The sequence below is a fragment of the Anser cygnoides genome, chromosome 12 (genome assembly GCF_040182565.1).
Source record: "Anser cygnoides isolate HZ-2024a breed goose chromosome 12, Taihu_goose_T2T_genome, whole genome shotgun sequence".
Taxonomy (NCBI): Eukaryota; Metazoa; Chordata; class Aves; order Anseriformes; family Anatidae; genus Anser; species Anser cygnoides.
The window spans coordinates 4,061,294-4,074,603 of NC_089884.1; the positions used below are offsets into that span (position 1 = coordinate 4,061,294).

The 13,310-nt window shown below is 39.2% G+C and overlaps 2 long non-coding RNA genes across 4 annotated transcripts in view; one reads left to right on the forward strand and one right to left on the reverse strand.

Annotated features, from left to right (window-relative positions):
• Nucleotides 1-6,687: 6,687 nt before the first annotated feature.
• LOC106044852 (uncharacterized) overlaps nt 6,688-13,310 on the reverse strand; it is a 48,541-nt gene continuing 41,918 nt past the window's right edge. The window contains exons 6-7 of one of the 2 annotated variants that reach the window (XR_001212508.3): nt 7,423-7,521; nt 6,688-7,051 (exon numbers count right to left, since the gene is read on the reverse strand). This is a non-coding gene — a long non-coding RNA (uncharacterized lncRNA). Of the gene's footprint in view, nt 7,052-7,175; nt 7,522-13,310 lie in introns of those variants that run through there. The other variant, XR_001212506.3, reaches the window with a different exon arrangement.
• Nucleotides 9,014-13,310, forward strand: part of LOC106044851 (uncharacterized) — a 135,869-nt gene continuing 131,572 nt past the window's right edge. Inside the window, exon 1 of one of the 2 annotated variants that reach the window (XR_010834522.1) lies at nt 9,014-10,374. This is a non-coding gene — a long non-coding RNA (uncharacterized lncRNA). The remainder of the gene's footprint in view (nt 10,375-13,310) is intronic. The other variant, XR_001212498.3, reaches the window with a different exon arrangement.

Genomic DNA, 13,310 nt, shown 5'->3' on the forward strand with positions numbered 1-13,310 from the left:
GTCTATGCTCAAAGCTGGGCAGCTGTGGGCTAGCTCCATTTTGGAAACTGTACATGCCTATTAATAAAACAATTGGTTGGAGCTCATAAGCTTTGTTAATGAGCTAGCTTGGGCATGAGTCTGGACCCATTTATTTAAATGGTTTCAGATCGGAGCAGGCTTACATCCTACCAGTTATAACACAGGCAATCCATGTTTGCCATCCTCTTCCCTCTTCCAAGGGGGGATCAGAGGGGACAAATAATGAAGCTAGAGTCAATGTGTGTGGATGAGTGGCTTACCCAGGGCTCAGCGAGGTCTCCTCTGCCAGCACCACTGGGCTAAGAGCTTGTATTTGTGTGTCGCATCCGTTGCAGAACCTGGAGATCTGCTGGCAGTAGTCATCCTAGTACAGCATTAGGCTGATGTTGAACTGGGAGGGTTCTAGACTGGTAGGTACTAAGGCTTCTGCTCCATCCCTTTTTAAAACATTTTGAGAGGCAGAAAATACATTTTTGCTTCATTTCAATGCCTCTGCAAAAGATTTACTATAATCCTTGTTTGCGGTAGTCAAACATAACCAATGATTCTAAGGTTTGATTTGGCAATTGAGCTTATAAAATAATGAATATAATCCCTCCATCCTCTACTGAACAGCTGGTGCAAACTTATTAAAAGGCAACCTCATTTTGCACTGGCTTCTGTTGGATTTTTAGCTATTCCATCCTCTGCATGGTGTGCTTACTCCACACATTCCTCTTTCTTTTCTGTATTTCCACTAGTCTTTTCTCTATTTACTTACTTTAAGAAAGGTTACTTTCAGTACCTACTGTTCTGTATATTACATGCATCGCTTCTTGTAGTATTACCTTTGATCTAATGCCTACTATCGACCCAAATGCTGTCATCATTCTCGACTTCTCACTCTATGATGTTTCTGAACCACTTTTAAAATCAACACTTCACAACCTTCTCTAATTGATTTCCCTCTACTACCACTCTGTGTTTGAAAACTTCTCATATTCTTGTCATGCCACACCTCCTCATTGCTGTCTGTCATCCCATCTGCTCACTTTCCTATGAGACCTCGGTCTATTCCATACACATTTTTATATACGTAGTGTGTGTTCGTGTTATTGGTCCTCTGTAAAGCAGTGGATTCTTAGAGAGCCTTGGTGTTCAGCTTTTCCAGAATGTGTATAGTAGTCCTGTGAAGAGACAGTCACGCATGTAATCACTCCGGTAATTAACCCAGACACAAATACCTGGCTCCTACACCAGAAGTTTAGCCTAACTCTGGAAAGAGTTCACTTCGTACTGGATACTGTCTTCTTACCTACTGCAGCTTTAGCCATAACGCTTACATCATTTTACTACTTCTTGAGTAAACAGTTCTTCCATGTATTAAGACAAAATAAAAAGAAGTGTAAAAGTGCTGTTTAATGGAATGGTTTCCCTATAACAATGTAAGTATGGGTGCAAGTGTCTCACTAAACATATAAACGTAGATAATCCTCGCTTTCTAACTCTCTTCTTCCAAGCTACATTTTTTCCTTTATAACTCATCCCTGGAGGAAGGTTCATAGTGAAAAATCATTGCTAACTTCATATTTTTGCCTTCCCTGTGCATTTCTTTCCTGGAGCAATAATAAGAAATAATGGGTGTAATGCTTTCCTACGGAGTCCATAGAATGTAACAAATAATCTGTTGTTTTATTTGTTGTTGCCATATTTAATTTAAGCGTATTAATTTTTCTCCTTGCCTTATCTATTTTCTTTGTAAGTTCAGAGGGCCTTCCAAACCTTTTTGTAATAATATTTTAGGAGCAGATCAGTTTTGTAGTTAGATGAGGAAATTACGATTCAGGTCTCAAGTCTCTCCCACTTCCTTTCTGGATTAACTTCCACAGTTCCCGTTTTTCCTGAGCAATCATCAATAACAAGTTGTAGGTATCTAGCTTAATAAATTGATTGCGAACCAAAATCAATCAGAGTCTACAACTTAAACTGACACAGGAATACAGATGTTTTCTTGGTGTCTCTGAAAAGCAGGCCAGCTGAGCCACAGAAATCAGCCTTGTTAGTCTTAATTCCTGTATGTCTCAATTTTCAATTTCCTTTTTTTTTTTTTTTTTTGTAAAATGGTTGTAATATCTAATTTACAAGGAAGGAGCATTCAGTCTATTTAAAGCTTGTGAAACATTCACAGCTCTGAGTGGATTGCAGCTGATGGGTGCAAAGTTAAGTGACATTATTTTCTGTCATTAAGTGATTCTTCTGATTAAAATAGATTTGGAAAAAAATGGCTGGACGGGCAGATTCTCTTGTTATATCTAAGCAAATTTAGCGAATCCAAGGACAAAAATATTTCCTTAGTTACATCTTTGTGACCCTGTTTTCTTCATTCGTTCAGAGTTAGAAGAGACATTTTTATTATAAATGGAATCTGTAATAACTTACTCTTCACTTTCTGGATTACAGGTTCAACTTGGTTTGACTAGTGAGGATTCCCACTAAGTAAGGGTAGAAAAATAGAGACTGGAGAATCTAGGTCTGCACCATCTGGACCAGACTTGCTGGGACCCGGTTTGTTCAGATAGTCCCTGTGCACCCGGACAGAAGGTTGGAGGGACAGCGAGTGACAAAGCAAACCATGCAGGCCTGCTAAGTGCTCTGGCGGTCCTGCAGCTGAGCAATGCAGTCACAGAACACAATTCATCCTCATTCAAGGCTAAAGTGGCACTCAGGTGTGCAATTGATTCTTTGTGCTTTGTGTCAGTAGCAGAGGAAACACCTCGCTGGCCTTTCTGTTCTGCTATGTACCCACACCATTCCTGCATGCCGCTGAGGCCCAGGCTTACCTGTCGCCCAGTCTGATAAACATCAAAACACAGAGGAGATTTTTTTATGTATGTTAAAGAAAACAGGGTTTGCAGGAAGATAAATTCTCCTTCAGAACTCTTAGGAGAAAAAAAAAAAAAAAAAAAAGGAAAACAAACAGGCAAATAACGCACATTAAAATGTTGGTTTAAAATTTTTTTTCACTATCTCTTTAGATCTGAGGAGACTGTGTCTGTAGTCATTCTGTGGCATTTTCTTTTCTGCTCCTTAGGGTTGTTGAAAATAAACAGCTGCGTGCTGTTTATTTTGTATGTACTTGAGTACAGGCATTGTTCTGGATTATGCTGCAAATAGCTGAAGACTTTCCCTTCTTCCTGTGGTATCCTTGCAGGTTCAGTTGTACAGGATCACCATAAATACAGAATCACTGCTTGAGCACTTCATCCAGCATAGTGGAGCTTCCATTTCATGGATGTAGTTACCAAAGGAATGTAGTTGCAGGAGTGAGAGCATGACTGAGAACTGCTTAATTCTTTGGCTTATGGACCAAGGCTGCCAGGGGGTGCTTGTTTCCTCGTTTCTTTCTGGCTAATATGCTGAATGATTTTTCAGAAATAATTTAATCTCTTTTGGCTCCTTTGCAAAATGGGTAGCATTTTGTTCTTGCCCACATAAATGCTGTTTAATGGTACACTGAGATCCTGGAATGAAAGCTGCTACATAACTTCAAAACATTGTCAAGCTAAAAGTGCAGCAGCATCAAGTATGGATTCAGCTACTAATGCTGGAGGCTTAAAAAATGTAAAGAATTCTTGGTCTGGTATTTGAGATCTAGATGAGTTGTCACTGTCCTAGTAGATTGTCCTTAAGCAGACAATATTCTAGTGCCTCATCCAAGCAGATGCCCAACAGTATAAGCAGGGGAATTTGAGGTCTTCATCTGCAGCACAATGCTTACTAAAGATAGTCATTTATTTCTTTTTCTTCAGCTCCCATTCCAGATGGGAAAGTTTTCCCTAGCCAGCTCAGTTTGTCTTTTCAGGTACTTGTCACATTACATTCTTTTGACGGATGTAAATTGCAGTGCAATTATAATTTACTCTATATGAAATTACTATTATACTTTATAATCTTTTAATTTCTAAATTTCTTCTCATAGCTGCAAACCAAAATAAAGACTGTCTTTCTTTTCTTGGAGAAAATTAAACATGCATATTACTGTTTTGTTATTAAATGCCACTTACTTTATTCCACTTGTTCTATGCAAAGAATGGACCCTTTAAAAAATAATAATGATAAAAACTTACTTATCCTTCCATTCAACCCATGGGTAGTCTGTCCTTTAAATTACAAAAAAATATTTGTAATAATCTTTAAAAAATTTACACATCTCAGCAGTATTCACTTCTGAACCCAAGCTGCACTTTTTGCTTTTCACCTATACATATTTAATACACTTGGGGACTTATAAAACAATATGTCTTAGACTAACAGCTTAGACACAGCTGTTCAAAGGAAGTTTCAAATTATGTTCTTGGCCTGTAGCTAACAGTATTCTAATAAAATATAATAGTAAATAAAATGCAAATAAATAACTGGGAAATATAACCAAGAAACAAGAAAATAATCTCCCTTAATAAAAATAAGATTGCATTGCATAGCCATGACTCCAAGTGCCATTGGGATGTTGGCTCTCCATTATCTATAATACCCGAAATGTTTAATTTTCAGCTATGAACAATATTTAAAACACAAAAAAAGCAGGGCTCATGCAAAAGTAATTTGGAAGTAGCTGAACACCTCAACTTTCAGAATAATATTTCATTTATTTACTGAATAATATTTCATGTTGCAATACTGAGGCAAGGATCCATGATTTGGTGCAACAACTGTGCTAGTTTGTCTTTAGGATCCGCAGGCTGGCCCCTAAACTGACATAATATGCCTTATTTCTGTTGATGTCATTTGAATTACGATGGCTTACTCAAGCTGAGGTTCTGGTCCTATAAGTTAGTAGAAAGATTATTCCCCTTTGGTGACTTTGAGCCAAAACAGAATAGAACTACGACAGTGGGAAACTGAATTAGTCATAGATGATAATTCAGCAGTGCTCTGGCCCAAAGATCTGCTCTGGGCACAAGAGGGGATAAGGCAAGATGCTCCCGAGTTCAGGGCATGAACATAAGTCTTTCTGCAAGTTATGCTGCTGGGAAATAAAGCTATGCTAGTGATGTGTGTGCTTTTAACCTTCAGTACATTTATGTGAGAAAGCAGGGGGAATGAAAATGTGTAAATGTGCCTGTCAGAAACCTTGATCAGTCTGGGAGGTTTATAATGTGCTTGTAAAAATATAGTATGGTCTATGGCTTTTATATGGTAGTTCTTAAGACAGAATCACAATTTTTTAAATAACTGCTACTTAGTCATAGGAGAGCAAGTCATAAAGAAAATTGTACCGAGAATTTTCCGACGTTAAAATTTTGGTGAATTTAACAAATGAAATGTTTCAGCCCTTATCAGGCAGCTTCTTATTCTGTACATATTTATTCATGTGCTTAACCTTGGGCTTCGTGAATTGTCCCATTAACTGCCCCTGATGCCCTGCTTTTATATTAGTTAGTTAAGATGGGTAACGGCAACAGCAAGTAACCCTGGAGAGACATCAGGATGCTACTGCACTAAGAACCGTACAGACGCACGATAAAAATGCTCCAAAAGTCTTCCAGGTGGAGTCAAGAGAAAAGAGGTGGGTACAAGAGAAGCAAGCTCAGAGCTTGCGTAGGGAAAGCACCAACATTTTGAGGTCTGTCTGATAGGGGCTGGTATAGCCAGGCCTGACTCTTGGTAGGTTTGAGGACACTGAAGGGTTTAAAAAAGGTCAAAGAAATTGTTTCAGAGGTACTTGAAGAATACATGCCTCAGGGGTGAGACAGTGAGAGGACAAATGAAAGTTCCCCTTGGACAACTTAAACCAGTGGGATGAAAACTATGTACATGTACAAATCTTTGCAAGACCAGTAGCTATGTTTTCAGGGCTATTTTTCACGTTTCTCATAATGTATTTGGGTTGTATAATCAGAGCTATAGGCCTAGCTCTGTGGGGTAAAATAATTGAAAATTAATAAACAGACTCAGCACAATAAAATTCTAATTATGAAGAGGCACAATTTTTCAGCTTGAAAAGATGTAGGGATAGATATACAAGCGCTATGTGTGAATAATTTCCATAAGGTTGGAAAAAAAAGGCAAATATAGCTTTCACTATTTATGACTCTTTTCTTGGACAGTTGCTTTGGTTTTTAAAAACAGTTTTTGGTATTTCCTTAATTTCTTTCTTTTCCTTTCTATTCTCTTTATGCCATGGTTGAGGAATTGCTACCATTAATATTTCATAACCTCCAGAGTACGTGCTAAAAACGTGGAAATGTAGAAACAAATCACATTTTGGTATTAATGCAATATTGCAGAGTGTAGTTCTCAAGGCTGTGCAAAGAAAGGATTAGACTTTATGGGGGAAAAACCTAGCAGTAAAAATGTGTCTAGCAAAACACATTGAGAGTTTTTAAACAGTTTAAACAATTTTATCACATTCTGTAGTGACTTATTAACAGTGTCTTCAACCTTTATATATTCCAATAACAACCCGATGTCTTCATCTTATCTTACGGAACTATAATTGGCTGAATCCAGGTACCAGTGCCTGGAGGCCATACAGTCTTATAGACTTTAATGACTCATTAGGTATTTATTCACTTTAACTTAAACAGCTCAGCCATTTGTGGAAAATGAGCCTTTAAAATAGAATTAGGGTTCTTTTACCTAAGTGTAGTGTATAACCTGAACTGCTACTGAATTTAAATTTCCAGACCTGCCAGTTTAATTTGGCCTTGCTATCTTCCCATTTCAAAATGGGTTATAGCTTTGTAATAACTTCTTATGCTGAAGCTCTGGTGGTAGTTAAAACTGTTTGAATTAAACAGAATGGCACCTTTAGTTAAAAAATAAACCAACCCACCACTAAATATCTGGTTAATGTATTTTGATAACTCATGCTGACAGGTGTCATCTCTACAGGCTATCTCTAGCCTTTAATCATCAGAAAGCAGGGACTGAAGGGGTCCTAATTCATCTGAATTTTAGCCAGGGTGGTGGGTGGTTCTATTTCACTGTTCAAAATAGCACAAGTCTCAACACACATGGTGAACCTTGGGTTGTGTCCAAAACCATGAGCCTGTGAGAGAAAGAGAATGTAAAAGATCACAGAAGGTGGGGAGAATGTGATAGGCAGTTGCCTTTAACAGCTCCAGTTGAAGCCTGCACTCTGCACATTGAGCAGTGGTCACACAACAGGTGAATCTATTGTCCCCTTCCACTTACTGATCTGGAAGGTCTGGCACAGAGGAAAGCGTGGTTCATGTGCAGGATTTCACATCTCTGTGTATGAGGTCACAGAAAAGGCTGGGCTCACAGTGCAATGGCAGGCACTGTCTGCTGAACCATAGTTCTCTCTTGACAGGAACTGTGGTACAGCAGGTAGGGGCTAAAACTGAAATTATCACTACCCTGGAGTGGTTTGGGACATCAGTTCTGGTGGATACACACTCTCTATTGTCTCCCATTCATGCAAGTCCTCTCTGCACGTGGTAAAGATGACTGACAGTAAGAGCCCGTTCCATCCTGTTTTGAGTCTCTGTCTTTTTCCTGAAAAAAATACAAGTAGTTCAACGAAAATGTACCATAACCATCATGTCGAATGGTTTTGCAGGAAATTACTAGGCAAGGAGATATGCTATTGGGCTTAAAGGAAGTTCATTTATTTAATGTGGTTAGCTCTATGTAGCCATCACTGATTATTTCTTGGTGCATGCAAGTTTTGCTAAAGCGTGCTCGTCCTTCACTGCCCATGCTCCCATGCTAGGGAAAATGACATGGGCATGTGGCATGTGAAATAGACAGCATTATGTGAAGGACACCATGGAATTTATAGCTGAATTAATTTTTGGACCATAGGGTTCTGTGTAGGAACGATGAGGAATGCTAGGAATAACTCTTGCCCCGTGAGAATGCTGGCTCTGGTGGGCTTGTGATAATGACGAGTGAAAATTTTCATCGAGTCAAGCTACACAATTTTACATTCTAGTAGGCCTATTTCTTTCAGAGATACCTGTACCATTAGTCTCAGGCATCACAGCCTAAGAGAAGTTCTATTTTATGAATGCATAAAATAATAATAATCTGGAGATTGCTTTTAAACTGCCATTTTTCCAAGTTTCCTTTGTTTGTTCATTTCCATTACGTATTTGGTCTGGAAATGTCCATATTTATTCTATTTCATTGCTCTTGTTAGAAGAAGATGCTTTTTTTTTTTTTTTTTGGGGGGGGGGTTGGAATATAAAGTGGAAAATTCAAAGCCCTTAAAATGCTTAAGAATTGTAATGGTACCTTTAATATGAACAGATCGTGATAGGCTATGCATGCTTCACTCTCATGGAGGCATGGGGGTGGGGGCAAAAATACAGCCTTGTTAAAGTTGTGGTCTAAAGAGTGAACAGGCCAAAACCGAGGAAAAACAGATTTTGTTTGTTCTTCCATTTAGAATCAAAGGAAAATTAAATACTGAAGGATTGATCCTCTTCCAGAATGATCATTAAGGTTGGTTAGTTACTTTAATTCACTTAGAGTGGTGCTCAAGACAATTTGTTTCTGATATCCCCATCAGCTGAAGCAAAAGGTTTTCTTTTCCTTTCTTCCTTTTTTACCTGATGAGACCACAAAAGGCATTGTGAAGTGGGAAGGGCAGGAGACAGGAGCCTGTTTACTCATGCCACGTCCCTTTTTCATTATCCTGGGTCTGTTTTCTGCATGCTGAACACTATCTACAACTTTTAATGCCCAATTTAAATTGATTTCAAATAAGCGTCAGAGGAATGCATAAGCAGAGATGTCTGTTTCACATCAGGGAACAGCAGAGAGAGTATCTTGGTCACCATTTCTTTTAAGCTTGTATACTCTGCTGCATGTATGCTAACTCCATGGATCAGCACCTTTGAAAAATGAGTCCATTATTATACAAAATGTCCCTATGAACCATTTTTTTTAAAAAGCAATATATCTACAAAATTAACCCCTGGACAGCTTTCAAGGCTCTCTCCCTTCCATAATAACACGGTCACAGTTAGAAAACACATCTTGATGTTTAATTACTGCAGACAACCGGGATGTCTGCAGTATCTATGCTATTGAAAAGACAACAGTGATAGTATCACCAGGTCTGCTACGATGTACATGAAATGCTGCTGTATCCTCTGCTGTGTGTACCCCATATCATGTAGTGAATAGAGGGGTCACAGTCCCTTAACCTTTCCTGTTCCCATCCCATCAGATCCATCCCAAGAAACATTATTAGGATAATGGTTCTTCTGGGGCAAGATAGTTACCTCCTAAATCAACATTACTTCCTAATGAATAGCATTTTTTTTCTGTGGAGCTCTTGAGTTGGGCCTAGCTCTGCTTAATTTAAAGTAGCTGTGTTGACATAATATATTTAGACTTCTGTAATGTGTTTGACTTAGTACTGCACAACATTCTGATTAAAAACAATTATCGCTATACAAAATCGGTGTTGTACATATTAAACGGCTCCCAAACTGTCTCAACGATAGCTTGTGGAAGGGAGCTGTAAATCAGGAATCATCACTCAGGGGAAGTTTTCAATTCCTCTGGGGTCTCACCGCAGGTTTGGTGAGACAGAGCAGAAGATCCAGCAAAGGACGGCTGGTATGAAAGACACAAAAGGTTGATTTCAATAGTAGGTCAGGCCATGCAGTGGACGGAAATCATCCAGCGTCTGCTTTCAATGTAACAAAACCCAGGCTCATAATTTAGGCTATACTTCTCCAGTAAGTGCTGTATAATAGAAGTGAATTAATCTGAAAATGCTGGAGGACATCACGAGAACCCAGCTGAATGTGACCCCTCAGAACAGTGTGGTAACTGAGGAGGCTGATGTGTGACCACATGAACAAGGAGGGTGAGGCAGGTTGAACCACTTCCCTACTTCCGTAATGGCAGCCTCTGTCTGACAGAGAGACACCATGTCAGCTTTTGAAATCTGCACCTTTTTTTTTTTTTTTTTCACTTTTTTATTTTTTCTTCTGTGAGTGGTGCCCCTGCCTGGGAGCCAGTAGCGGGGGCCTCTGTGAGGAGAGGCCTGCACTGCCTCACACAGGCTACAGCTGGTTCCAGATTGTTCTGTGGCGGCCCCACCTCAGCACACCTGAGGCCCCCAGCGACAACGGCGCCTCAGGGACAGCGTATTTAAGAAACAGCAAAAAGTACTGCCTGGCAGTGAGGAACAAGGGAAAAAAGTGTGAGAAACAGCAATGTGAACCCCAAGGACAGAGGAGAAGGATAAGGAGATGCTCTGAGCAGGTATTGCCCCACCGCCTGCGGAGAACCTAACATGGGAACAGGTGGATATTCCTGAAGAAACTGCAGCTTGTGGAGCAGGGGAAAAGTGTGAGGAGGAGGCAGTTGGCAGAGAGGAGCTGTTAGGTACAGACCACAGCTCCCTTCCCATTCCTTTGTGCTGCTGAGAGGAGGGGAGGAGCTGGGAATGTATTAGTGGGCTGAGCCTCAGGAAAAGGGGGTGGGGAAAGTGAGGATTTAATTTTGTCTTTGCTTCTCACCATCCAAATCTATTTTAATTGGTAATAAATTATTTTTTCTCCAGGTTGAACCTGTTTTTCTTGTGAGAGTAATTGGTAAAAGATCCCCTGTCTTTTTGCTGACCCACAAGCTTTTTCATCCTGCTTTTTTCTCCTGTCCTGCTAAGGCAGGGGAGTGAGAGAGTGGCTGGGTGGGCACCTGGATGCAGCCCAAGGTCAACCCATCACTATTTCCCTTTGTAAAGGGTTCATAATACACATATAAGGATCTGAATTGGTAAATTCAAGGTCATCAACCTATTAATCTGGCTGAAGAGAAGGTTTTGATGTATTTTGGACATAGCCTGTATGAGGGAACAGACTGCATGAGGTACAGCAGGTAACTCCTTAACATAACAAGCAAAGTCAGGATAAGATCTCGTTAACTTTACTTAAACTATAGTGACTTATTCTAATTGAAGATATGGCCCTACAAGTCATTGGGAAAAATAGCTGTCCTGTGTTGACTTTGAGCCAAAATACAGTAACCAAAATACAGTAACTTAGCAACTGAAAGCAGGCTGAGACCTGGTGGCAGACAACTGGAGCCAGCAGAAATTCAGGTCAGACTTCAGGTGCTAACATTTCTCAGAAGAAATAACTAAACATTGGGATGATTTGCTGAGAGCTATAGAAGAGTTTTCATTATTTCTTTTGTTGTTGTTGTTTTAATATTTTTCTAAAAATCTATTAACTCCTACCACAAAATAAGAAGATGATGCAGAATTACCAAGTGACATATTTTGACCTGGATTATACTGGAAGTCAAACAGATAAACGTAGTAGTCCCTTCTGGTATAAAAATTCCATGAGGCTGAATGAGATCACAGCCCGCTATGATAGCGTTTGCTGTCTCCTAGCACCACAGATGATTAGAGGCAGAATTATAGCAGGGTGATTTCATGTCAGAGGACAATGCTTTATTACTGTTTGATTTACTTAGTAATATAAGTACATTGAATCAGAGCAGAGGAAGTTGTTTTAGAATTAGTTTTTTCTACTTAGCTCAGTTATTTTTCTTTAGTTCTTTCTAGTGACCTTCATTTGAGTATAAGAGTTTCTGTATAATAGAGATGTGAAATGTTTCTTTAAATTATGACTCACCCAAATGTAGCACTAGTGAAACAGCAATCTGCTAGGGGGACGGAGGAAATTCAATGGACTTTACAACAAACTGATTAGTTCTGGAATGAACTCTTTCTGTAATTTCTGTAAAGATGCTAACAGCTGCTGTTGATTACTAGGTAATCACTGGTAAGATGGGTTTCTGTACTCAGAAAGCAGGAAGGAATTTATACCATTTAATTTGCCCATGTATAAGGTAGATTTAATCTAATTTGGGAGTATAGGTTCTCTCTACAGTCCAATGGAAAGAATTAAGCCTCTCCAAAGATGATCATCCCATCATAAGATAGGTTCCTGAGATAGGTGGACCAACATAACTTCTGGAGATATCTGTAGTGCTATGTATCATTAGAGTCATCCTAAACAGTTGCCTAACTTCTAGATTCCAACAGAAAAAATACTCACTGCTGGCTTGAGCAGCCTTGTCTCTGCCTATGGTTTCAAATTCCATGCTGCCCATTTAGTAGCACCAGCACAATAGTTTGTGGACCTGTGTCATGTTTCACTGGGGAGCTGTCCTACTCCCTGCTGGAAGGGCATGATAGAAGGCAAGGAGATATGGTGGAGGATAAGTAGAGCAAGATGACGAGTAGGTGGGGGCTGCTGCCCAGGAAATCTTAATGCATTTGTAGCCTTGAGCAGCTAAAGCTGGGGGAGAACCATACCTAGGTGCTCACACTGATCACAAAACCTATAAATAAGCCAAATAAATAAGAGGATTTGTATTTGGAAAACTTGTTAGCATTTGATGTAATATGTCTACAGCAGTACAAGAGATATGGGCAACATAGGTTAGGGAATAAGATCTGTAGCTGTGATTTAATGAGGGTGGTGATCCTTAACTTTCCATTAAGGCTAATTCAGTAGTTTTCCTGGGCACTTAAATTCACATGAAAAATACATTCTTTGCTATTGTATAGTTTCTGTCACATTAACCCCTGAGTTCCCCACCCTCAAAGGTAACACCATTGTATTCCATACAGCAACATGACATATAACATCTTCAGTGAATGCATTGCCCTTGAGTACACTAGGGGTTAGTTAAGCAGTATTTCAGGATGTTTGATTACCATGTTGAGTTAATTAATGGGCTGCATGCGATCTCTATTAATTAGACCATGCTCAAGCCTTGATAAAGTGTGTGTACTTATAGTACAGCATAATAGTTTCACAAATCCCCTACAAACTGTGGTTAATTACAAGCTCATCATGATTTCAGGATCTAAGGGAGGAAAAAAAGATTAAATGCTTTATTATTTTTTTTTTTTAAAAAAATCGTTGTTAAATGGTTCTAAGAAAAATCTTCCATGAAGTGAAAGCAAGGATGCTTTTTTGAAGATGAAATGGTTTGGTGAAAGGATACAATTTTTCTTTTAGAAAGACAGTTTTGACAGTTTTCCTCTAACTTCATCATCTTATGTGTATGTTTATGAAATTCAAAATAAGAACCCCAAGACCCTTTTGCTTTAAAACTCCGGAGAATGCACTCTATTTTTGTATCTGTGGGGTGGAGCAAGCTTAGGAAGGAAAAAAAAAAGTGGGTAGACATTGCTTCAGTGTCTTTCTCCTGTCAGTGGAAAGACAGTAACCTATACTGTTACTATTTCTTTAAATTTGATAGGTCTACACAGCAGTGTAAAAATCCCCATTTTAAATGCC